This window comes from Neofelis nebulosa, chromosome 5, assembly GCF_028018385.1.
Source record: "Neofelis nebulosa isolate mNeoNeb1 chromosome 5, mNeoNeb1.pri, whole genome shotgun sequence".
Lineage (NCBI taxonomy): Eukaryota > Metazoa > Chordata > Mammalia > Carnivora > Felidae > Neofelis > Neofelis nebulosa.
In genome coordinates, this window is record NC_080786.1 from 102,091,024 (window position 1) to 102,112,697 (window position 21,674).

At 36.3% G+C, this 21,674-nt stretch overlaps 1 non-coding gene across 1 annotated transcript; it reads right to left on the bottom strand.

Annotated features, from left to right (window-relative positions):
* Positions 1–3,674: 3,674 nt before the first annotated feature.
* On the bottom strand, positions 3,675–3,778 carry LOC131513258 (U6 spliceosomal RNA). The gene has a single exon (XR_009262489.1). It is a non-coding gene; the product is annotated as a U6 spliceosomal RNA (small nuclear RNA).
* Between the last annotated feature and the right edge of the window lie 17,896 nt (positions 3,779–21,674).

Consider the following 21,674-nt stretch of genomic DNA (forward strand, 5'->3'; position numbering starts at 1 on the left):
CATGAGTATTCATTTTTAAGTCTTTGTATGGATATTCCTTTATTTTTCTTGGATAAATATCTGGGAATGGAATGGCAAAATCATATGCTAAATGTATGTCTAATTTTTTAAGAAACTGTCAAACTGTTTTTCAAAGTCGTTAAACCATTTCATAGCCCTGCTAATAACATGTAGTACCTCCAGTTCCTCTACGTTCTTGCCAGTACTTGGTATCATCAGTTTTTTAAATTTTAGTCATTCTAATAAGTGGACAGTGGTGTATCACTGTGGTTTTAATTTGCCTTTTTCCTTAATGACAAATTAAGGTGAGAAAAAGAAAAAAAATGAGCATCTCTTCATGTGCTTTTTGCTATCTACATATTTTCTCTGGCAAAGTGTCTGTTCACGTCTTTGGTTCATTTTTTATTGAGCCATTTGTTTTCCTATTATTAAGTTTGGAGCTTTTACAAATATATTTTGGACACAAGTCTTTTAGCAAATATATGACTTGCAAAAATTGTCTCCCAGTCTGTGGCTTACATTTTCATTCTGTTAACTGTGCCTTGCAGAAAACAAGTTTTTATTTTGATAAAATCTAATTTATGTATTACTGCCTTCTATCAATGATACTTAAAAAATTTTTTTTAATGTTTATTCATTATTGAGAGACAGAGAGAGAGAGAGAGACAGAACATGAGCAGGGGAGGATCAGAGACAGAGAACCCGAAACAGGCTCCAGGCTCTGAGCTGTCAGCACAGAGCCCACTGCGGGGCTTGAACTCACAAACTGGAAGATCATGACCTTAGCCGAAGTCAGACGCTTAACCGACTAAGCCACCCAGGCGCCCCCTATCAGTGATACTTTTGATGTCATTTCGAAGAACTGTGAACCTAATCCAAGTTCATAAAAATTTTCTTCTGTGTTTTCTTTCAGAAGTTTTATAGTTTTAAATTCTACATGTAGATTTATTTTTATTTTTTATATAAAGTGTAGATTCAAGTTTTTTCTGTTGCTTTTTGGTTTTCTCTTGTTTTGTTTGTTTGTTTTCATTTTAGCATAAGCATGTCCAATTGTTCAAGCACTGTTTGTTGAAAGGCTGTTCGTTTTCCATTGACTTGATCTTGCCCTTGGTCAAAAATCAGTTTTCCATTTAGGCGCGTGACTATTTCAGGATTAATTTTGTTCCACTGATTTATTTGCCTATTTTTATGCCAATTATATAACTTGAAAAATAAAATTTAATTATATAATTTGAAGGCTTAAAACCAGAAAATTCTTTCAAAGTTGTTTTAATTCTTCTTAGCCTTTTACATTGCCACATGAATTTTAAAAGTAGCTTGTCAATTTCTTAGAAAATGCTATTGGGGTTTGGAATGGCACTGTGTTGCATCTGTAGACCAATTTATCAAAAATTGGTTATAAAAATACTGAGTTTTCTGACACATAACATGGTATAGGTCTCTTTCTTTATTTTAAAGATTTTTAATTTCAGGGGTGCCTGGGTGGCTCAGTCGGTTGAGCGGCCGACTTTGGCTCAGGTCAGGATCTAACAGTTTGTGAGTTTGAGCCCCGCGACGGGCTCTGTGCTGACAGCTCAGAGCCTGAAGCCTGTTTCAGATTCTGTGTCTCCCTCTCTCTGCCCCTTCACCACTCAAGCTCTGTCTTTCTCTGTCTCTCAAAAATGAATAAACATTAAATTTTTTTTTTATAAATAAAGATCTTCTTTAATTTCAGCAATAAGAATATAGTTTTAAGTGTACAGATCTTAAACTTATTTTGTTAGATTTATCCTTAAGTATTTTATAGATTTTTGATGCTATTGTAAATAATATTTTATAACTGAAATTTCTGATTTTTACTAATATAGAAAAATAATTAAATTTTGTATAATAAAATTTTATTCTGCAAACTTGATAAACTCACTTATTTGTTCTAGTAGTGTTTTTGTAAATTCCATAGAATTGTATACATAAACAATCATGTTGTCTGTGAATAAAGATAATTTTATTTTTTTCTTTTCCAACTGGATGCCATTTATCTATGTCTGTCTGTCTATCTGTCTGTTGGTCTTTTTCTCTTTGACTTATTGCACTGGCTAAGAGAGAGTGAATAGGGCTGGTAAAAGAAAAATATTCTTTTATTTTTCATCATCCTAGGGGGAAAGTATTCAATATTTCATGAGTAAGCATGGTATTGGCTTTATGTTTTTTTGTAAATATTCATAATAAATTGGGGAGGGTCCCTTGTATTCCTTTTGTGCTGAGAGTTTTTATCAGGAATGGATATTGGATTTTGTCAAATGCTTTATCTGCGTTTCATGAGAAGATCATGTGGTTTTTCTTTTATTTTGTAAATATGATGAATTTTATTGATTGATTTTTAAATGTTAAAACAAGTTTCCATTCTCAGGATAAACCTCACTTGGATATGACTTATATATGGCAGGATATGATTTACTAAATTTAAAAAATAATTTAAATATTTATACACATGAAAAATATTGGTCTTATAATTTTCCTTCTTCTCAATGTCATTGTGTGGTTTTGGTATCAGTGAATGAGTGAATGTTCTCATGGTAGAATTTCTACTGTTTCCTTCTTAACTCTTTAGTAGAATTCATTAATAAGATCATCTGAGCCTAGAGTTTTCTTTGTGGACAAATTTTTTTTTTGCTGTAAAATAAATGTACTTAGTAACCAGGAGGGTACTTGGTTTATTTTTTGATTTGTGTATTTCAAAGAACTTTTCCATTTCTTATAATTTGCTAAATTTATGATCATAAAGTTGTATGTGAAATCTCCTGATTTTCTTTTCAATATATGTAAAATCTTTAGTGATATCACCTCTCTTATTCCTAATTTTTATAATATGTATTTCTTTAAATTTTTCCTCTTCAATCAGTCTGGATATTTATCAATTTTACTGATCTCATAAAATCAGTTTTTTTGTTTGTTTTATTGGTATTCTCTATTGTTTTTCTGCTTTCTTTTTCATTAATTTACCCTCTGATGTTTCCTCTTTTTATGTTTTAATTTTCTAATTTTATAGGTGGATATGAAATCTTTCTTCTCTTCTAACATAATCATCTGGCCCTATGATTTTCCCTCTAAGCAATGCTTTAACTGAATTTCACAAATTTCAATTCATTTTCATTCTCATTCAACTCAAAACACTTCCTAATTTTCCTTTTGATTCCTTCTCTAACCCATGTGTTACGTAGAGATGTGCTATTTGGTTTCAAAATATTTGGGAATTTTCTCCACTTTTTCATTTTTGTTGAGCCTCAAACCTCATCTTCTGCAGGATTACTTTATAGAAGGCATCATGGACTCATCTCTCAGTATTCTGAAGCTTCTGTGTAACTGTTTACATTACCCTTCCTTCCTTCCTTCTTTCCTTCCTTCCTTCCTTCCTTCCTTCCTTCCTTCCTTCCTTTATTAAAGAGACACAGAGACAGATAGCATGAGCAGAGGAAAGGGGCAGAAAGAGAGAGAGAGAGAGAGAGAGAGAGAGAGAGAGAGAGAAAGGGAATCCCAAGAGGGCTCCATGCCTAGCACAGAGCCCAACGGCCTAAGCTTGATCTCACGACCTTGCGATCATGACCTGAGTCAAATTAAAAAATCCGAAGATTAACCAATGGAGCCACCCAGGTGCCTCTCACTGTTTATATCACAAAAGCTTGTTTATTTATTTTAAAAATAGGGAAGGCTTCATGAATTTGCATGTGATCCTTGTTCAGAGGCCATGCTAATCTTTGTATCATTCCAATTTTAGTATTTATGCTGAGGATGCAAGCACTGTTTATATTTTAAGTTAAAAACAAGGGGTGCCTGGGTGGCTCAGTTGGTTAAGCATCTGACTATGACTCGCCTCACGATCTCTCCCAGCTCGTGAGTTCAAGCCCTGCATAAGGCTCTGTGCTGACAGCTCAAACCTTGCAGCCTGCTTTAGATTCTATGTCCCACTCTCTCTCTGTCCCTTCCCCCACTTGCTCTCTCTCTCTCTCTCAAAAATACATAAATATTAAAAAAAATTAAATTAAAAACAAAAGGAGCAGCTGGCTTCTACTTCTAGCTATTCTTTTTTTTTTAATTTTATGTTTATTTCTGAGACAGAGACAGAGCACGAGTGGGGGAGGGGCAGAGAGAGAGAGGGAGACACAGAATCAGACGCAGGTTCCAGGCTCTGAGCTGTCAGCACAGAGCCCGATGCGGGGCTCGAACTCACAAACCATGAGATCATGACCTGAGCCGAGGTTGGTCACTTAACCAACTGGGCCACCCAGGCACCCCTACTTCTAGCTATTCTGGCTGCTATTTTTCTTTCCTACCAAGAAAATGATTAAAGCTGGAATGAATATGTGAAATAGATATTATAAGACATAAGAAAACAGTAAGTTTTTGAAGGCCCATGAAGGAAGTAGTCCCAAGTCAGAAAGAACTTGAGGACCCAAGGTCTTGGAGAGAAGTCATAGCATACACCTTTGGTGTCACACCAATTACCCCAATACACTCATGTTGAAAATATATGTGACTTTCTGCCTAAGATTTTGGTCTTCCTGAGGGAATTCATTTGTCTCATGTGTGGGGAAACTGCAAGCTCTGAATATTCGACTCTCCCAAAGCAGCCTCATCTAGTGATGCCTAAGGAGTTAGTATGGAATTAATGTGGCTTATTTTTTGTTTGGTTAACGTATCTCTGAGTCTTAATCTATATTTTCCATGGTTTCAGATCATACTCAGTGTGCCTTCCAGAACAAAATTAGATTCCCTTTGAAAGAAGGTAAAAATCCCCCAAATCTCTACTGTTATTCTTTCCATTTTCTCTCTTCTCCTTCTATCCTTTATTCAAAACAGCCATGCATTTCAGGAAGGAAGACCAGATAGACTGAAAACCAATAAAGAAAAACAGACAACATAAACAGATCCACAAATTATCAGTTTATAATTATTATTAGGCACTGATTTAAAAAGTGATGTAACTACACACTTGATACAAAAGAGGAGAGTAGTAAGGAACAGAAATTCAGGACCAGAGAAAACTTCAAAATTAAAGAGAGACTAAAAGGAAGAAAATACAAAATAAAAGGTAAGAGACTATGGAATATGTGAAAAGGTCCAACACATGTTTAAGTAGAATGCTAGATGGAAAAGAGATAAGAAAATGGAAAGAAGCAATTTTTGAAGAAAGAATGGTCAAGAATTTTCCAAAACTAATGAAAGAAAACCCATAATTTAACAAGTTTACCAAATCCCAGGAAGGACTAATATAAAAAAAAAATCACATCCCTGAAACTAAAATAAGGAAAGATAATAAATGTAGTCATAGAGGTAGTAAATACTCATTAACTTAAAAAAAAAACAAAACAGTATGCCAGCAACATATTCTTCAGAAGAAATAAAGACATTGTGCAATTAAACCATTCTTTTTTAAGCTCAAGATCATATTAATAACAGCTTGTGGTGGTGATGGTGATGGTGCTGTGTGTGTGCTCTTTTGCTAAAATGGCAGAGTTCAGTATTTGTGACAGAAACCAGATGGCCTGCAAAGCTTAAAATATTACTATCTACCTCTTTATAGAAAAAAATTCTGACCTTTACAGATATTTACTCTTTACAAAGTTAATTAGATGTGATGCCTTAAAAAAATCTTGTCATCAAATAGTTTGAAAGCCATGTTGTTTTGTCCCTAGATAGGAGACTAAGGTTAAGGTAAGGGATCTGTGTTGTGGGGCTAGAATCAGATTCTGAAATTAGTGAAGTCTAAGAGATGAGCCCTAGTCATGAACTAGGAGATTCTCTGTTTCTGACTGGCTATTTTCTTGTCTGCAGCTTCTTCTTCTATAAAACAGAAATAGAGTTGCCCTACCTGCTTGTTTTAAGTCTCATATCATGTAACAATTTACATAATGATAATAAAAGAAAAAATATAATAATGAAAATTGTTAGCATCAACACTGCATTCAAATAGGAGAAGATGGGGTGCCTGGGTGCCTCAGTTGGTTGAGCATCTGACTCTTGATTTCAGCTCAGGTCATGATCCCAGGGTCAGGTGATTGATCCCCCCATGGGGCTTTTCCCTGAGTGGGGAGTCTGCTTAAGATTCTCTCTCTCTCTCTCTCTCTCTCTCTCTCTCCCTCTTCTCTTCTCCCCCCACTTGCATGCATTCTCTCTAAAATAAAATAAAATAATAAATTAAAATAAAATAAAATAGGAATATATATATATATGTATGTATATATGGTAGAATGTGAATATAAACCACAAATCTCTACCTAACTTGTAAATTGGTTCTTCTGGTTAATTTATTTCATCCATCTTTGTTGATCTTTTCCACAGTTGATCAGAGTAACTATATAATTAATTTGACCTTTAACAAAATCTCTCATGTTATCCTTTTGCTTCTTTGCCTCTCTTCCTCCATTTTTGGACTATCATGATCGGTGCCATTTATTGAGCACTTACTATGTACCATATACTGTATTAAATATATTATACTCAATATTTAATCCCTACAATAATAATATGAAGTACACATTATTATCCTCATTTTACAGAGGAAGACATTTATATAAAAATTATTTAAATATTGTTGTCCAAGTTTGCAAAATTCTTAAGTGGCAGATCTGAAGTTTAAATGCAAGTCTGTTTGAGTTTATAATATTATCATGCATCTTCTCTCTCTCTCTCTCTCTCTATTGCACCTGTGTTTAGTATTCATGGCTTATCCTTCTCTGTATTTTCCATGCTAGATAAGTGCTCTGCACAGAGAAAGCCATTATAACAATTAATAAAAATTAGTGAAAATTAGTGCTAACTAGTAATGATAAAATTTTAAAGTAAATAAATGAATACAATAGTTTATTTGGGCTAAAAATTACATAATTCTGTGGTCAGGATAGGTTTAGAAAATACTAGGTTGAACAGATTTCCTTAAAGCAGCACTTTTCAAAAAATTTAAGAAAAAATATGTGTTGTGTATCTGATCGATTTGATGTACTGTGGCATGTAGCATTCATGAAGGGTGTTTGAGCACGGAATTGCTTTTGGTAAACACCTTCTTGGACTTTGGAAAGTTTAAGTTAATTTATAAAAAGAAATGGATTTAAAAGCTGGTAATAAGCTGCATTTTTAAGTAGTGAAATATTAGATTTTATTCAGCAAGCAAATGAATATTTTCTTCAATTTGGGCATTTTCAGAGCAGAGCATAATTTGCATGAAGTGACAATTTATAAAAGCAACATCGCTATTAAATTTGACCTTTTGACTTTTTGAACAAATTCCTCATTAAAGCCTATGGACTACGTTTTATATTAAATACAAAAACAAAGATATCCTTAATGAGGTGCTGGGAGAGGGACAGGAAGACCTAAAGCAGCTTAATTTGCTCAGAAATTGTGAGGAATGAATGGGGTACAAACCAGTAATTACCACTGTTTGGGGAAAAAACTTGAGCGAGTGATCATTCCAAGTCTGTGACATAATTCCATCTTGGATATAAAAACTCCAATGATATGAATTTATGCTAATTACCTCCCAATTTAATAGGATTACATGTGCTGGAGTAATTGGAAATTTATATTGAAACTTCAATGGTGTAATCAGTTATTTTGAGTAACAATATGATCATCTTAAAAACAAGTGATCAGGATATGTGTATTTGATTTCACTGATGACTGAATCAAGTGATGGTTTTAGTATTGTATGAGGTTAGCCTTAGACATTTGCTATATTGTGAGCTAAAAATGGAAAGACCAAGTATGGGGTGGTGGTGAGGCCAAAACTCTGTATAGCAATAACAGTGTACAAAATCTGTGATAGCAGGTACAAATCCTATTTATATATTCATTCACTTAGTTTAATCAGATGTAGTCGTCTGTGTCTGCATAGCATGCTGGACCAGACTAACTCTCTCTAGGTGCTTCTGATTTTAATTAGGGATGTATGTGCTGTCTTGGCCTCTACAAAACTCAATGATTTAGAGGGAGAAAGAGAGAACTAGAACAATGGATAGAATATTGCCTGTGGTGGTAAGCTTTATGGCAGAGTAAGACAAAACAAAAAGTAGAGGGTCAGAAAGACTTTCCAGGGGAAGTAATACCTGAACTATGACTTGAAGAATGAGTGGAAATCAATGAAGCAGAAAAGGGGAATAAGAAAGTGATAAAGCAAAGGCTTCGGGAGAAATTCCTAGGGGGGAGAAATGTGTTAATAGAAAGATATTACAGAGATGGGTATATTTGAGGATCTCCAAGTAATTCAATATGGCTTAGAAGAGAGTAGGTACTGTGATAGTTAATTTCATGTGTCAATTTGACTAGGCCACAGTACCCAGATTTTTGGCCAGACATTATTCTAGATGTTTCTGTGGAAGTAATTTTTAGATGAGATTAACGTTTATTTTTTTTTATTTTTTTTTTTTTTTATTAAAAATTTTTTTTTTTTTTTCAACGTTTTTTATTTATTTTTGGGACAGAGAGAGACAGAGCATGAACGGGGGAGGGGCAGAGAGAGAGGGAGACACAGAATCGGAAACAGGCTCCAGGCTCCGAGCCATCAGCCCAGAGCCTGACGCGGGGCTCGAACTCACGGACCGCGAGATCGTGACCTGGCTGAAGTCGGACGCTTAACCGACTGCGCCACCCAGGCGCCCCGAGATTAACGTTTAAATCAGCACACTACACTATAAGTAAAGCAGGATACTCTCCGTAACATGGGTGGGCCTCATCCAATCAGTTGAAGGCCTTAATTAAAGAAAGAGTGACCTCCCTTGAAGAAAAGAGAATTCTAACACAAACCATCTTTGGATTCAAATGGCAACTCCTTCCTAGTCTCTAGCCTGCCGGCCTACCCTGCAGATTTTGGACTTTCCAAGGCTCCATAACTGCATGAGCCAATTCTTTGAACTCTTTTTCTCTATACATTTTATTGATTCTATTTCTCTGGGGAAATAGATTAATGGACTAACACAGACAAATATAGGAGAGAAGTAAAAGATGAAAGGCAATGGAGAATGATCAAATCATTTTTGTTCTTTTGTTCTTTTTATTTTTTACTGACATATAACACATACAGTGAAAAGTAAACATTTATGCATGTTAATTGTCTTTGTAGAAATTCATATGAACACTTACATGTAATCAGGACCTAGGTAGAGACATGGAACATTGCCACCCCCCTCTCCCAGATCCTACCCCAAATTCCCATGAGTAACCACAGTTGACTTCGAAGAGTTTCACACGTTTTTGAATTCTGATTGAACGCTTATACATACAAGCATCTTATTGCTATATACTTTAGTTTGCTTTTTCACATTGCTGTATAATATTTCATTGTGTTCATATGCCACAATCTTTTCATCCATCCTAAAGATAGACGTTTAGGTAGTCTCTAATTTTTAGCTTATTTGTATAGAGATGTTACGCATGTTGAGTATATGTCTTTTGGTGAATACAGGAATGCATTTCTGTTGGTTATTATCCACAGAAGTGGAGTTGCTGGATTATAGTATATACTATATATCCTGTAGAATCACAGGAATGTAACTGATCAAACTAGTCTTTTATTTTATTATTTTATTTTTAATGTCTATTTTGAGAGAGAGAAACAGAGTGTAAGTGGGGGAAGGGCAGAGAGAGAGGGAGACACGGAATCTGAAGCAGGCTCCAGGCTCTGAGCTGTCAGCACAGAGCCCAATGTGGGGCTCGAACTCACAAGCTGTGAGATCATGACCTGAGCCGAAGTCAGATGCTCAACCGACTGATCCACCCAGGCACTGCTAAACTAGCCTTTTAGATAGATCTTTCACATAGGAAGGAAAAGAATGGATGAAAGAATGATGATAATAATCTAGGTGAGAATTGCTTAAGGCTTGAACTTATGCACGTAAGTGAGATAGAAATTAAGAGATGGATATGAGAGCTATTTAGAAGGGGAAATGGTTGGAATTGATGGCCTAATTAGACATGGGTGTGAGGCCAGGATGGCTTCCATGTGTCTAGCTGGGTGAATACCAGTGCCATTTGTGGAGAACATTTCCTAGGTTTGTGTATCAATTGGAATGCATTCTAATAATTATGTATGTTAACACCTACATAGAGTAAAAGTGCGGGGTTCGAGCTTATCTCTGTCATTTAGGACTCCTATGCCGTTGGGCTAGTTATTTCACATGTAAGAGACAGTTTCTTCATCTGTAACACGGGGATGGTAATATACATCTTCCATGAGTCAATGAGGTCAGGTATGTGAAACATCTATCTATTAATACATAGTGATTTTAAGTAATAGCCATTATTATTATTATGCTTTTTATTTGTTTAATTTATTATTATTATTTCATGCTTTTTTTCCTCCACTTATATTCTCAAATAAAGAGGAGACACCACCTTTTCCTCCCCCTCGACAATTTACCCTAAAATGTGAGCATTTAGATGTTAAGTAAAAAAATTGACGTTGTATGTACCAACCTCTAACAAGGCCCAATCATTGCCCGAAAGTAGCTTCTGATTTAAAGCAAGGTTTTTTGCACTGGTGTCTGATATAATTCTGTTTTTTGCCATTGCCAGACTATTCAATTTTAATGATATTATCTGCGATTTTCACCCCATTTATGAATATCTATCAATCTCTAGCTATCATCTATCTACTTTTATAAAGCCATTTTTCAGATTATATACATAAGGTTATGGATAATTAATGTATGGTAATACGTATTAATAATAATAAAGTATTATTTGCACTTATCACTTATGAGTATGCTTTCACAGTGTAATGAAAAGCCAGCTTTTCTTTTAATCAAGCTTATTGTAATAATAGGTACATTCATATTACAAAGAAATTTTTGTTGTTTCTTCACTTTTGCCTAAAATGGATTAATAAATTTTTGCATTTTTGGCAATAGAAATGGAATTAACTCAGCTTTCTGATGCAAATTTTGCAAAGAGCATCTCTGTAATACATGAAATGGAGATTGATCCCACGTCTTGGAAAGAATGTTAGTAGAGCTAATGAACAGGTTGCTATGTATCTACAGAAGACAGATTTTTTTTGAGGTCACAAAGTCTGGAGCTGAAAAGAGCCAACAGGAATCAGCTGAGTGGCCACAGCTGTTGAACCAGGGACAGACCAGGTGTATATTGAATGAGAACGGAACTGCCACTAATACATGGATTCTTGCTGCTTCACCCACACATGGTAGGAAATAACCACATGGCATGGTTATTGCTGAAACCTGTCCTGGGATATTGATTTAGGAAGCCTGCAGGTTTTCTGAAAGCTTTACCAAATTTCCACCAAGTGCACTGAAGTTCATTGAATCTATTCATCCTAGTCTAGCTTTTCCCAGACAGATAGTCCCTTGTTCACCATCTCAGTGGCCTAGGGATACACCAGCTTCTGCTGCTAAGGCTCACTTTATAACAATCTATGTCCATGAAAAGTCTAGCCAGAGAGATTAAAAAATAGAGGAAATATTTATTCAATTTCTTTCAAGTCTGCTGCCTCATTTCTTGCCGACTGAATAATTTTGGGTGTTTGGCATGTGGACTAATGTAAAAAGACAAATCAGGAGGAGTCCCAAGCCAGTCATGTATGCATAAACCCTGGGAGCAGGGTTTCTTGACCCTAGTTGCAAAGAATTCCCTGGGGAGCTTTTAAATACTCCTGGCATGGCCTCAGCATGGCCAATTAAGTCACAATCTCTGAGGGTGTGTTCTGGGCACTGGGATTATTCTAGTTCCCAAGAAGATTCCAATTTGCAGCCAGGTTTGAGGACAATAGCTGTTTTCTAAAGTGATTTAGAGACGATGAAAAGCACCTTAGTGATCATCTAATCCAATATATGAAACAGATCAAACCAGCTCTGGTTAATCTGGACGGGAGCATTCTAGACTTCTGCCCATTTGCCCTCCTGCAAGGATCAAGGAGGCAACAATTCAGGTTATTGAGTGAAAATAATTATGGAGTTACATGCTTATTATTACCAAAGTGAGAATATAAAATCAGACAATTTAGTGACTGGTCTAAAGTAACACAGCCTATAAAAGATCAGCCATGCCTCCTGACTTCCATTCTGGTGCTCATTTCACTTTTCGATGTTGCTTTAGGCCATGTTAACATGAACTAAGTGGGTTTTATCCCTTAAAAAAACTTCTAGCATTATAACTGTGGGAAATTTGACAGCATTGAGCTCAAGCACTTTGTAAACGAGGACTAACTTTGTATTACATTTCCAGTATTTGTAAAAATTGACGTTTTTATTCTGGATTTATTTCTGCCTAGGTCTGAATTAAGTTGCAAGACATACTATAGTCTCTAATCCTGTGGGAGATTCTCGCCATTTTTTTTTAGAGTTAGTAATTATTTAAAAGGTCATTTGCACCCGTGGCCGTTCTTTTCCCACCTTGTAGGTGCCAAGGTGGAAAGGGCCAATGCCTGTGGTCACTGCAGAAGAAAGGGTGAGAATCCTAGGCTGAGGAAAAGCAAATGAGATAATGGAGCCGAATGTGAACTAAGGCAGCTGCCAAGGGTTCCCGTGATGAGCAAATGGACTCTTTTTTTTATGTAGCCTCTATTCACATTTTTATGTTTGATTTTGTCCTTTGATTGTAATGACAGGTTGTGGTTACATATTATTAGAGATGAATACTAAAGAAGTGACTAAATAAAAGGGCAAGAAATTGAGGATGATTGGTGTCATCCCAGCAGGGAGGGAAGGCAGACAACAATATCATTTTTTTCTTTCTCAGTCTCAGATGCTGCACGTACCTTACCCGCACCTTCTGAAATAACCTTAGAATCTTTGCTTTATTCTGTGGTGCTTTGGTGCTGCTGTCCGTCCAAGGATCGATCAGCAACTATGGCTGGTGGAGGGCTAATGCAGCTCTGCAACCCTGAGGTTATTGAACATATTTATCCATCCATGATATATACATTTTATGGGCATGCTGTGGCACTTATTACTCCATTTCTGAAGTTCTTCTCTCAAAGCCTTCATTCCTTTCCAGGATTCAGCCACAACTGAATCCCTTCTCAGGAGAGAAAACTAATTAGTTTTTACATCTTGGGAATACTGTGTCTATCGAGACTAATTTGTGGTAGGGAGAGAAATTCAAGAAGTCTTCTGGAATTGGATATTAGAGGTTAAATCTTGTATATAGATACATTATCTAGGTCTCTGTAATAGATTTACTCTCAAATTTCAGATATATTCTTATCTTTGAGATACCTATATTTTGTATATACCAGGGGGGAAACTTTTTCCCATGGGAACCAGGAGTCACACACAGGAATGTTCACAGCAGTGAGGTTTATGGTAGTGAGATTAGATTGAACACAATCTAAAATTCCTTCGAGAGGAGAATCATGAAACAGATATAAGGATACAATCAAGTGCTATATGACAGCAACAGTGAAAACTACCACTATTTGCAATTAATTATCTTGGACAAAAGTCCAACAATATCGTGCATGAACTCATATGCACCACCGTGAAAGTATCAATTCATATGACCACTTAGGGAAATAATTTATTGTCTCCTACTGTTGGAGATATAATAAAGATTGTGGAGTGTTTACTATGTTCCAGCTATTTTCCTAACTGTACAAATACTATCCGTAAAGTTGTGAGGTATGTACTGCAATCTTAATCACTTTATATATGAAGGAACTGACACAGAGAGGTTGGGTACCTTGACCAAGATCAAAACCATCTAACTGGTACACCCAGCATTGAATTCAGGCAGTCCAGTTTCAGAGTTCATCTTAACTGTTGTGTTATGCTGACCCTTCTAACTAGTAAATCCAGTAATTTTTCTTATCGACATGCCCCATAGTAAAATTTTGCTCACAGTGTAAAGAGATAAGCATGCTTACAGCAATTATGTTGATAACAAAAAAATTAAAAATAAAAACCCTAACAATCCATCGATAAGAAAAATGATGAATAACTGAGATGTAGTCATACAGAATAATAGTATAAAATAATGAAAATGAACTAACTGTATCATGCAAATCAATATCAAAATAACATTGAGTGCCAAAGCAAGGGCAGAAAATATATATCATATATAAGTGTATATGTTCAAATACACACAAAATTAATCAACATGTATTTACGTGAGCATTAAGACTAAAGTTTGCACATCACATTGCCACAGAAAACAGTGGCCAATAACTGTTTGAAAGAAATGTTCTACTTCACTGGAATTTTTAAAAAATGCAAAATTAAACACATAGAGTAATATAAATTTTGTCTTTGCTTCTTGAATTGGGAAAATCCTGCGTGTTTGCAAGCTTAATTTTTAATGAGATAATTTGAAAATGTATATTAAAGGTTTTTTCGTGAATTTTCAAAAACAATTTTTTGTAAAAAGTTTGTGTGAAAAATTAGAGATGTACGCAATTTTTTTTAAATAAATTTATTTCTACAATGAAAAACTGGAAATAAAGTATATTAGTTTACTAAGGTTGCCCTAAGAAATGATCAGATTGGGTGTCTGAAAAACAAAATTGTCTGAAACTTCTGGAAGCTAGTCCAAAATCAAGATGTCAGCATGTGTGGTTTTCTCTGAGGTCTGTCCCGTTGACTTGCAGATATGCAGATTGCTGCCTTCTCACTGTGTCCTCAATGGTCATCCTTCAGTCCATGTGGTCTGTGTCCTAATCTCCACTTCTTATAAAAGCACAAGTCATATGGGGCATCTGGGTGGCTCCGTGGGTTAAGCTCCTGACTTCATCAGGTCATGATCTCACCATCTTATAGTTTGTGAGTTCCAGCCCCTCATGTGGCTCTCTGTTGTCAGCAAAGAGCCTGCTTCAGCTCTCTCTCTCTCTCTCTCTCTCTCTCTCTCTCTCTTTCTCTCTCTCTCTCTCTCTCTCTCTCTCTGCCTCTCCCCCACTTGCACTGTCTCTCTTTCTCAAAAATAATAAAATAAACATTAAAAAAAAACATCTTAAAAAAAGGACACAAGTCATATTGAATTAGGTCCCACACCAAGGATCCCATTTTAACTTAGTTACCTTTTTAAAGGTTCTGTTTTCAAATACAGTCACATTCTGAGGTACTGGGGGGTAGGTTTTTGACTATGAATTTGGAGGGGACACAGTTCAGTCCAAAAAGTAAATGTTAAATAATCCAAATTGACGTAATATAAAATAATCTAATATAATGTAGCTAATAAAGAAATAAAAGGCATTAGAAGTTTCCTGAGTGACATGGAACAATGCACATGATATGTGAGGTGAAAATATACAAAATATGAATATATGTATACTGCAACTTTGTTTAGAAAGACTAGACAACAGAAAGACTAACAGAAGTCATGTCTAAGTAGCATCTTGGTTCTTTTTTCTTGTATATATTCAAGGTTATCTATAATGCATATTATTCTATAATCAGGAGAGTTTCTAATTTACTACATGGAGAGGATTACACATGAAAAGCAAGCATTGAGTAACATGTTCTGATTACATGTGTTCGTTTATTAATTCAGCTGATATGTATTGATTGGCCATTTTATGCCTGGCAATCAGGATGGGAGTGGAGGATTTGGAGGATACATAATTATTCCTTCTAATGTTAAATGTTTATGCATCTATATAGCTGTCACCTAGGTTTGCAAAGTTGTGACTCAGAATAAAACTCACACTTCAGAATTTTTTAGGGCAAGTCATCAAATTTTATCATGAACCTGAAGTACAGGAGATAGACATGTGGGAGGATACAAAACAGTAGAGGAGGTTCGTGACGACTTTCTTGAAATATGTGAAAGAATCCCATGTGGAAGAGCATGTGATTTGCAGGCTTATTTTAGGGAATGGAGCTAGGACAAATGGGTAGAAGTTTGATCCCATATATGGAAAAAATTCCTAAAAAGGTAATGTTCTAAAAATATCATAGCTTCTCTTAGGAGGTGGTGAGTTTACTGTAATGATAGTGTTAAAGTTTAGTTTGCACTGGCACTTTACTAAAGTTTAGTAGAATTTTCCATGATAATGGAAATACTCTATGCTTCTACTGTCCAATATGGAAGCCACTAGCCACATGTATCAGCTTAGGAGCACTTGAAATGTGGCCAATACAAATCAAGAACTGGATATTTATTTTACTTTATTTTCATTAATTTAAATGTAAACATCCATACGTGGCTAGTGACTCCTTATTGGACAGTGCGAGTCTAGCAGACCTCTTGGCGGGGGCACAGCTGATTTGAACAGTCAGTGAGTAACACAGATGAAATATGTGACAGTTGGAGGTTTCTTCTAGCCTAAGGTGGTATGCTTTTTTTTTTTTTTTTTTTTTTTTTTGAACATGAACTTATGGGATAGTTCTTTTTTCTATGGGGCATAATAAAGGAAGTTACTCGGATTGGAAAACACTGGTTATCATGCCTTGGATTGTCTGAAGTACCTTAAAAACATGTTTGCCAAATTTGAAAGAGTGGTGAAGAGCAGAGTGTTCAATCTAATGTGAATATCCGGCAGCTGCTGAATGTTTGAGTTGTTCTAATTCAGCTGAAGATGAGAAGACAAACATGTTAGACATACAGTGCAGTGCAACCACAATTTTGGATCATTTATACAAATCCCAAAGTTATAAATTAGAAAACTTGAGACCCCGACAGTTTGGGTGATGGAACCCTTGTCTACTAGACTCCTATATAAACTTTTAGGAAGCCCCAGAGTTTAAGAGCAAATTCCCAAGCAATTCTAATTTTAAAAATGGTGAATGTCAGAGTGGGCACTGGTCATCTGAGGGTCCATCCATATTCCACGGTACCACGGCACCCCCTGAAAAAGCACAGGAACCAAGAAGACCCTGTGAACATACCCAGGGCATTAACGCACCTGGTACATTGACAGAGATCAAAGACCTAAAGTTCTAGAGACGTAGCTTGAAACTCCACTTAGTTTAAATAAAATGTGACAAAATATGAAAGAATGAGCAACATGTGGAGGTTAATTTCTATAGACTATCCATGTAACTGAGTAAGCAAGCAGTGACCTGTGTCTTTGACAAGTACCTATAATACGATGGACTTTGAAGAGAGAACCGCAACTTTCCGACTAGTTGCCTGGGTTATCACAAGAATTAATGTCAGGAAAGTCAATTCAAAAGTGACCTCCACCACTAAGGTTTTGTCATTTATGTGTCGTCACGTTCTTCGTCAGCCTCAGTGTGAGTGACACTAACTGTCGACCTTTTGCTTTGCACTGAAAGGTCATTAGGAAAAGTCAAGCCTGCTATGTGTCCACGCACTTCTGAAGGCTGCTATTTTCAACATTCCATTCAAAAGGTTATCAAAGAATGGGGAGAAAAAATTAGGTAAAGGCACGGTGAACTTTTCATCTGCAAACCACACTGAGCACTTCCAACTGCCATCTGCTAGCTAGCTGTACAATCTAAAAAGCCTTCCTTTCAATGTAATCCAAAGACCATGCCTCATTTCAATGGCAACAGTATGCTACCTTCGCCAAAGTGTGACTGTGTATATTTCTGTACCTTGTATTTAGAAGGAGAATTTCCTGTTTTTCTAAGCATCCTCTTCCGATGGCTCGTCCACATTGAAGATATCTCAGCGAGCCTCTCAAACTGAACTGCTATGTCTTGAAAAAATGTGACAAATACAAGTAGTGGGTGCTATAAAGAGGTTAGGAAAAACGCTAGTAGATACGCATCAGAAAACCTCATTGTAATTTGGGGATATGTTTTAGAACCGTGGTTAACCATATGTTAAGAACCATAGATATTACACATATAGGTATTGTGTGTATGAAAAAAATTGTTTCTGATTGGATATTTAAATTACAGAGAGAGGAACAGATAGTGAAATGATAAGTATTCAGCTTGTGGATAATAAAAACCCGTGATGTAGTCATACTAAGGCCATTAGTATCAACCTTCGGAAAATCCTTTTACTTTCATTTCTCTGGGTGAAAAGTGAAAAATCTGCTTCAACCTATTTGACCAAGACAATGGGACAATATGTACATCTATAAATGTCTCCAAGTTCTGATGAGAAAAAATACAATCATGATTATAATTAAAGAAGGAAAAAAATGTGTTGCTATATACATGCATTGGCATAAATGGAGTTTTGGGTAAAAAGACCATTCAAGATCCTCGTTGGGCAATAGCATCAGCAACAGTACCTGATTTTACAGGTAGAGTATTCTAAAACTCCAAATTCCTAGGTTTAGGAACATGCAGCTTCAAAGGAATAATCTCAACCAAAGACTGTGGGTTAGCTTTTTATGGAAACCTGTAATTTTCTTGAAAGCTGCTATGTTATGAATTATATACAGTAATAAGTATAGGTCTTTGATAATATGTTGTCCTATTTTGGGCTTTAATTTGTACAGCAGTGAGTGTATTTCCATAAAGTGCTCTCTCTATGTGAATACACATACTACATTCAAATGCATCCCTGGGAAGATACCTTTTTATATCTATTTTTAAATATTTCTACTGTTTACTAAAGTAACATAGTAAAATGGAAGGGGTATCCTACATAGATTAAAGATGAAATTTATTTCTTCTATATTTCTGGATTTTGCTAGATGTTAGTTTAGGATTAGGTAGCTGGGAAAGCTGTAAGGATGGATTACCACAGAAATGCAGTGTTTTCTTTTTATCATTAAAAAGACGCTACTGTAGGCAGTTGGTTTGTTGTTTCTTGGCTCTCCCAGAAAGCCAGTGATTTTTGTGTGCACTCTGTGGACTAATTCTTAGTCTGACCCTGCTTTTTGATAAGGTATATTTCCAACTGGTTCTTTGAGAAGGTCATGCACATATTGTCTTCTTGTCAAGTGTAAAGAACAGGTTCATCATAAGAGCCCTGTGGCTTTTAATGAGTTTTACCATCAGACAAGTATTTGAATGTTGTTCAGTAGGCTTGTGTCTCATCATTACATTTTGCTTCAAACTTGGATTAAAGGAGAGTTGCAAGAAAGATCCTGGCAAAGCAATGATATTTACTTTGTGTATAAACTCCTGTAGCACATCAAACTCAAAAATAATATCATGTTTGTTAGTAAAAGCTAATTGGATCCCCACAAACTTCAAGTGTGTTCCTTTAATTTGGCAATTCCAACATAAATGGAGTGGTTATCAATGCGAAAGTGGTCTATTTATCCTGAGATGAGCGAGGGATGGCAGTCAGCAGGAGGGAGGGTGGTTTCTTAGTAGTACACTCTGCTTGGAAGGAGAGATGGAAATACTGTTAAAAAATAATTTGCTTTTCAGAAAATTTAGAAAATATACTTGTCCAGCTTCAGGGATTTAGAGGTATCCAGGGCTGCTGGCAGGCAGGCTGGCTGAGAGAGAATGTAAAACATGGTGGAAGAGCAATGAAAAGTAGTCCTATGTCCCATCTACTGTGACTTCCTTATTCTTTCTGCTTCTCTGGTGGTCTTAAAGTCATCACAAAATGGAGGAGTGAAAAGATGCTCACTTGCTGGAATGCTCTTAATGAGGGGGATTGCTCAAACACCTCCTCAGTCGTATGGTAATGAGGAACTCAAAGTAGCCAGAGCCTCTCCGTCTTCATCTATAATACAACAATTTGGTATGCTTGTGCTAGCCCAGACCATTGAAAACAGCACACTTGGGAAAGAAGAAAGTGACCCAGATCCTAGGATGAAAATACATAGTGAACTCACCTCAGTGGAAGAGTTCTCTTTTCCCTTTACCTCCAGCTGGTTCTGCTACAGGCACCTAAAGAATCAAGGATTTTTTTTCTTTAGATAACATTATTATTGTTACTACTAAAATGAAAGCAATAACCACCACTGTGACTGCTGCTGATCGTGGTGGTTAATTTTATGTGTCAACTTGACTGAGCCAAGGGATGCCCAGATAGCTGGTTAAACATTGTTTTGGGGTGTGTTCGACAGGGTGTTTTGGGAAAAGATTAGAATTGGAGTAGTGAACTGGCCCTCCCCAATGTGGGCGGGGATCCTATAATCCATTGAGGGCCTGAAGAGAGCAAAAAGGCAAAGAAAGGTTGAATTCTCTCTCTGACTGACTGCTTGAGCTGGAAAATGATCTTCTGCCCTTGGTGCTCCTGGTTCTCAGGCGTTCAGATTACACCACCGTCTTTTCTGGGTCTCCAGCTGGTAGTGTATATATAGATCCTATTGGTTCTGTTTCTCTGGAGAACTCTAACACAGCTGCCATTTATTAAATAAATGCGCTATTAAGATCTGCATTACAGACTTTGCACGCATCATTTTAACCCTCACTACAACCCACATATGCAAGTCACCCACATTATAGGTGAGGAAACAGATTCAGAAATGTTAAGCATATACAGCAAGCAAATGCTGGATCCAAATCTGTAGCTGTCAGTGTGGTTCAAATACCCAAGTTTAGTCATCATTGAGTCAATTAGTATATAAGAGGAGCTTACTCACCAGTGTAAGGAATTTCCATTCTATAAATCATATATAGCAAGCTATACGTATAGAGCTCTTTATCTTAATCTCTTGTCTGAGCTTTTTTGTCCCTCCATGGGACAGCCTGGACAGCCCAACATGGGTAACACCAGTCATGGATTCACATGACCACCTAAGTCCCACATTGTTGCTCTGTATTTTTTTCACTTCATTTTAGTTCCGTTTCTCCCCCAAATTTCTCTTTATAATTAAGAACTTTGGCTTTATACTTTTCTTTTTCACAGGAATGACATACTAGCTCTTATTTCAATATCTTTTAATATCAGTTTATTTATTCTTTAAAAATTGAGGGCTTATTATATGTTGAGGAAACCAATATACATATAAACTAGTCCAAACCCTTAGGAAACTTGTAGGCTAATGGAACTTAACTACAGAAAAACAGCTAAATACAATTTAGTGTGATATAAAAATTATAATAATAGGCACATATCAATAAATTGTTAAACTAGGGTAGAGTTATCAGAGGTTTGTCTCTAGAGGGAAGAGTGACTTATTTGAGCATTGAACACCAAGAATGATTTAATTAAGTGAAGAAAGATGGTGCCTTTCATAATGAAGGGTAGAATTTAAAAGGTACAATTAAAAGAAAACTGCAATTAATTCTGAATGACTAGAATTTATTTTCTTAAATGTTTATTTATTTTTGAGAGAGAGAGAGAGAGAGAGAGAGAGCATGAGTGGTGGGGGAGGCAGAGATAGAGGGAGACACAGAATCCGAAGCAGGCTCCAGGCTCTGTCAGCTGTCTCCAGCAGCTGTCAGCACAGAGCTCCATGCAGGGCTCAAATTCATGAACCTCAAGTTCATGACCTGAGCCGGTCAGATGCTTAGCCTGCTGAGCCATCCAGGCATCCCTGAATGACTAGGTTCTGGAGTGGTACAAGCATGTGAAGGATATGATTGAAGGAGTATACAGAGAACAAACCATGAAGGACCTTGGCGGTCATAATAAGGAGATGATTTTATCCAGTGGGCATTCCCCAGGCAGTTTTACATACTAATCCAGAAAATGAGTAGTAAGGGCTTGACTTAAGGCAATAAGAAAACCCATCTTGGCCTTGTTGTCTGAACCTGTCAGGAACTTTTAGCACATTAGAAGTTGTCACCCCCCAAACTACATGATAGACTACTAGGTTCTAGCTTAGAAGAAGGGGGGTTCAGTAACAGCACCATTACTGGGGTCTCAGTGTGACCCATGGGTAGTGATTCCCTACAGATACAGTTTTCTTTGTATTCTAA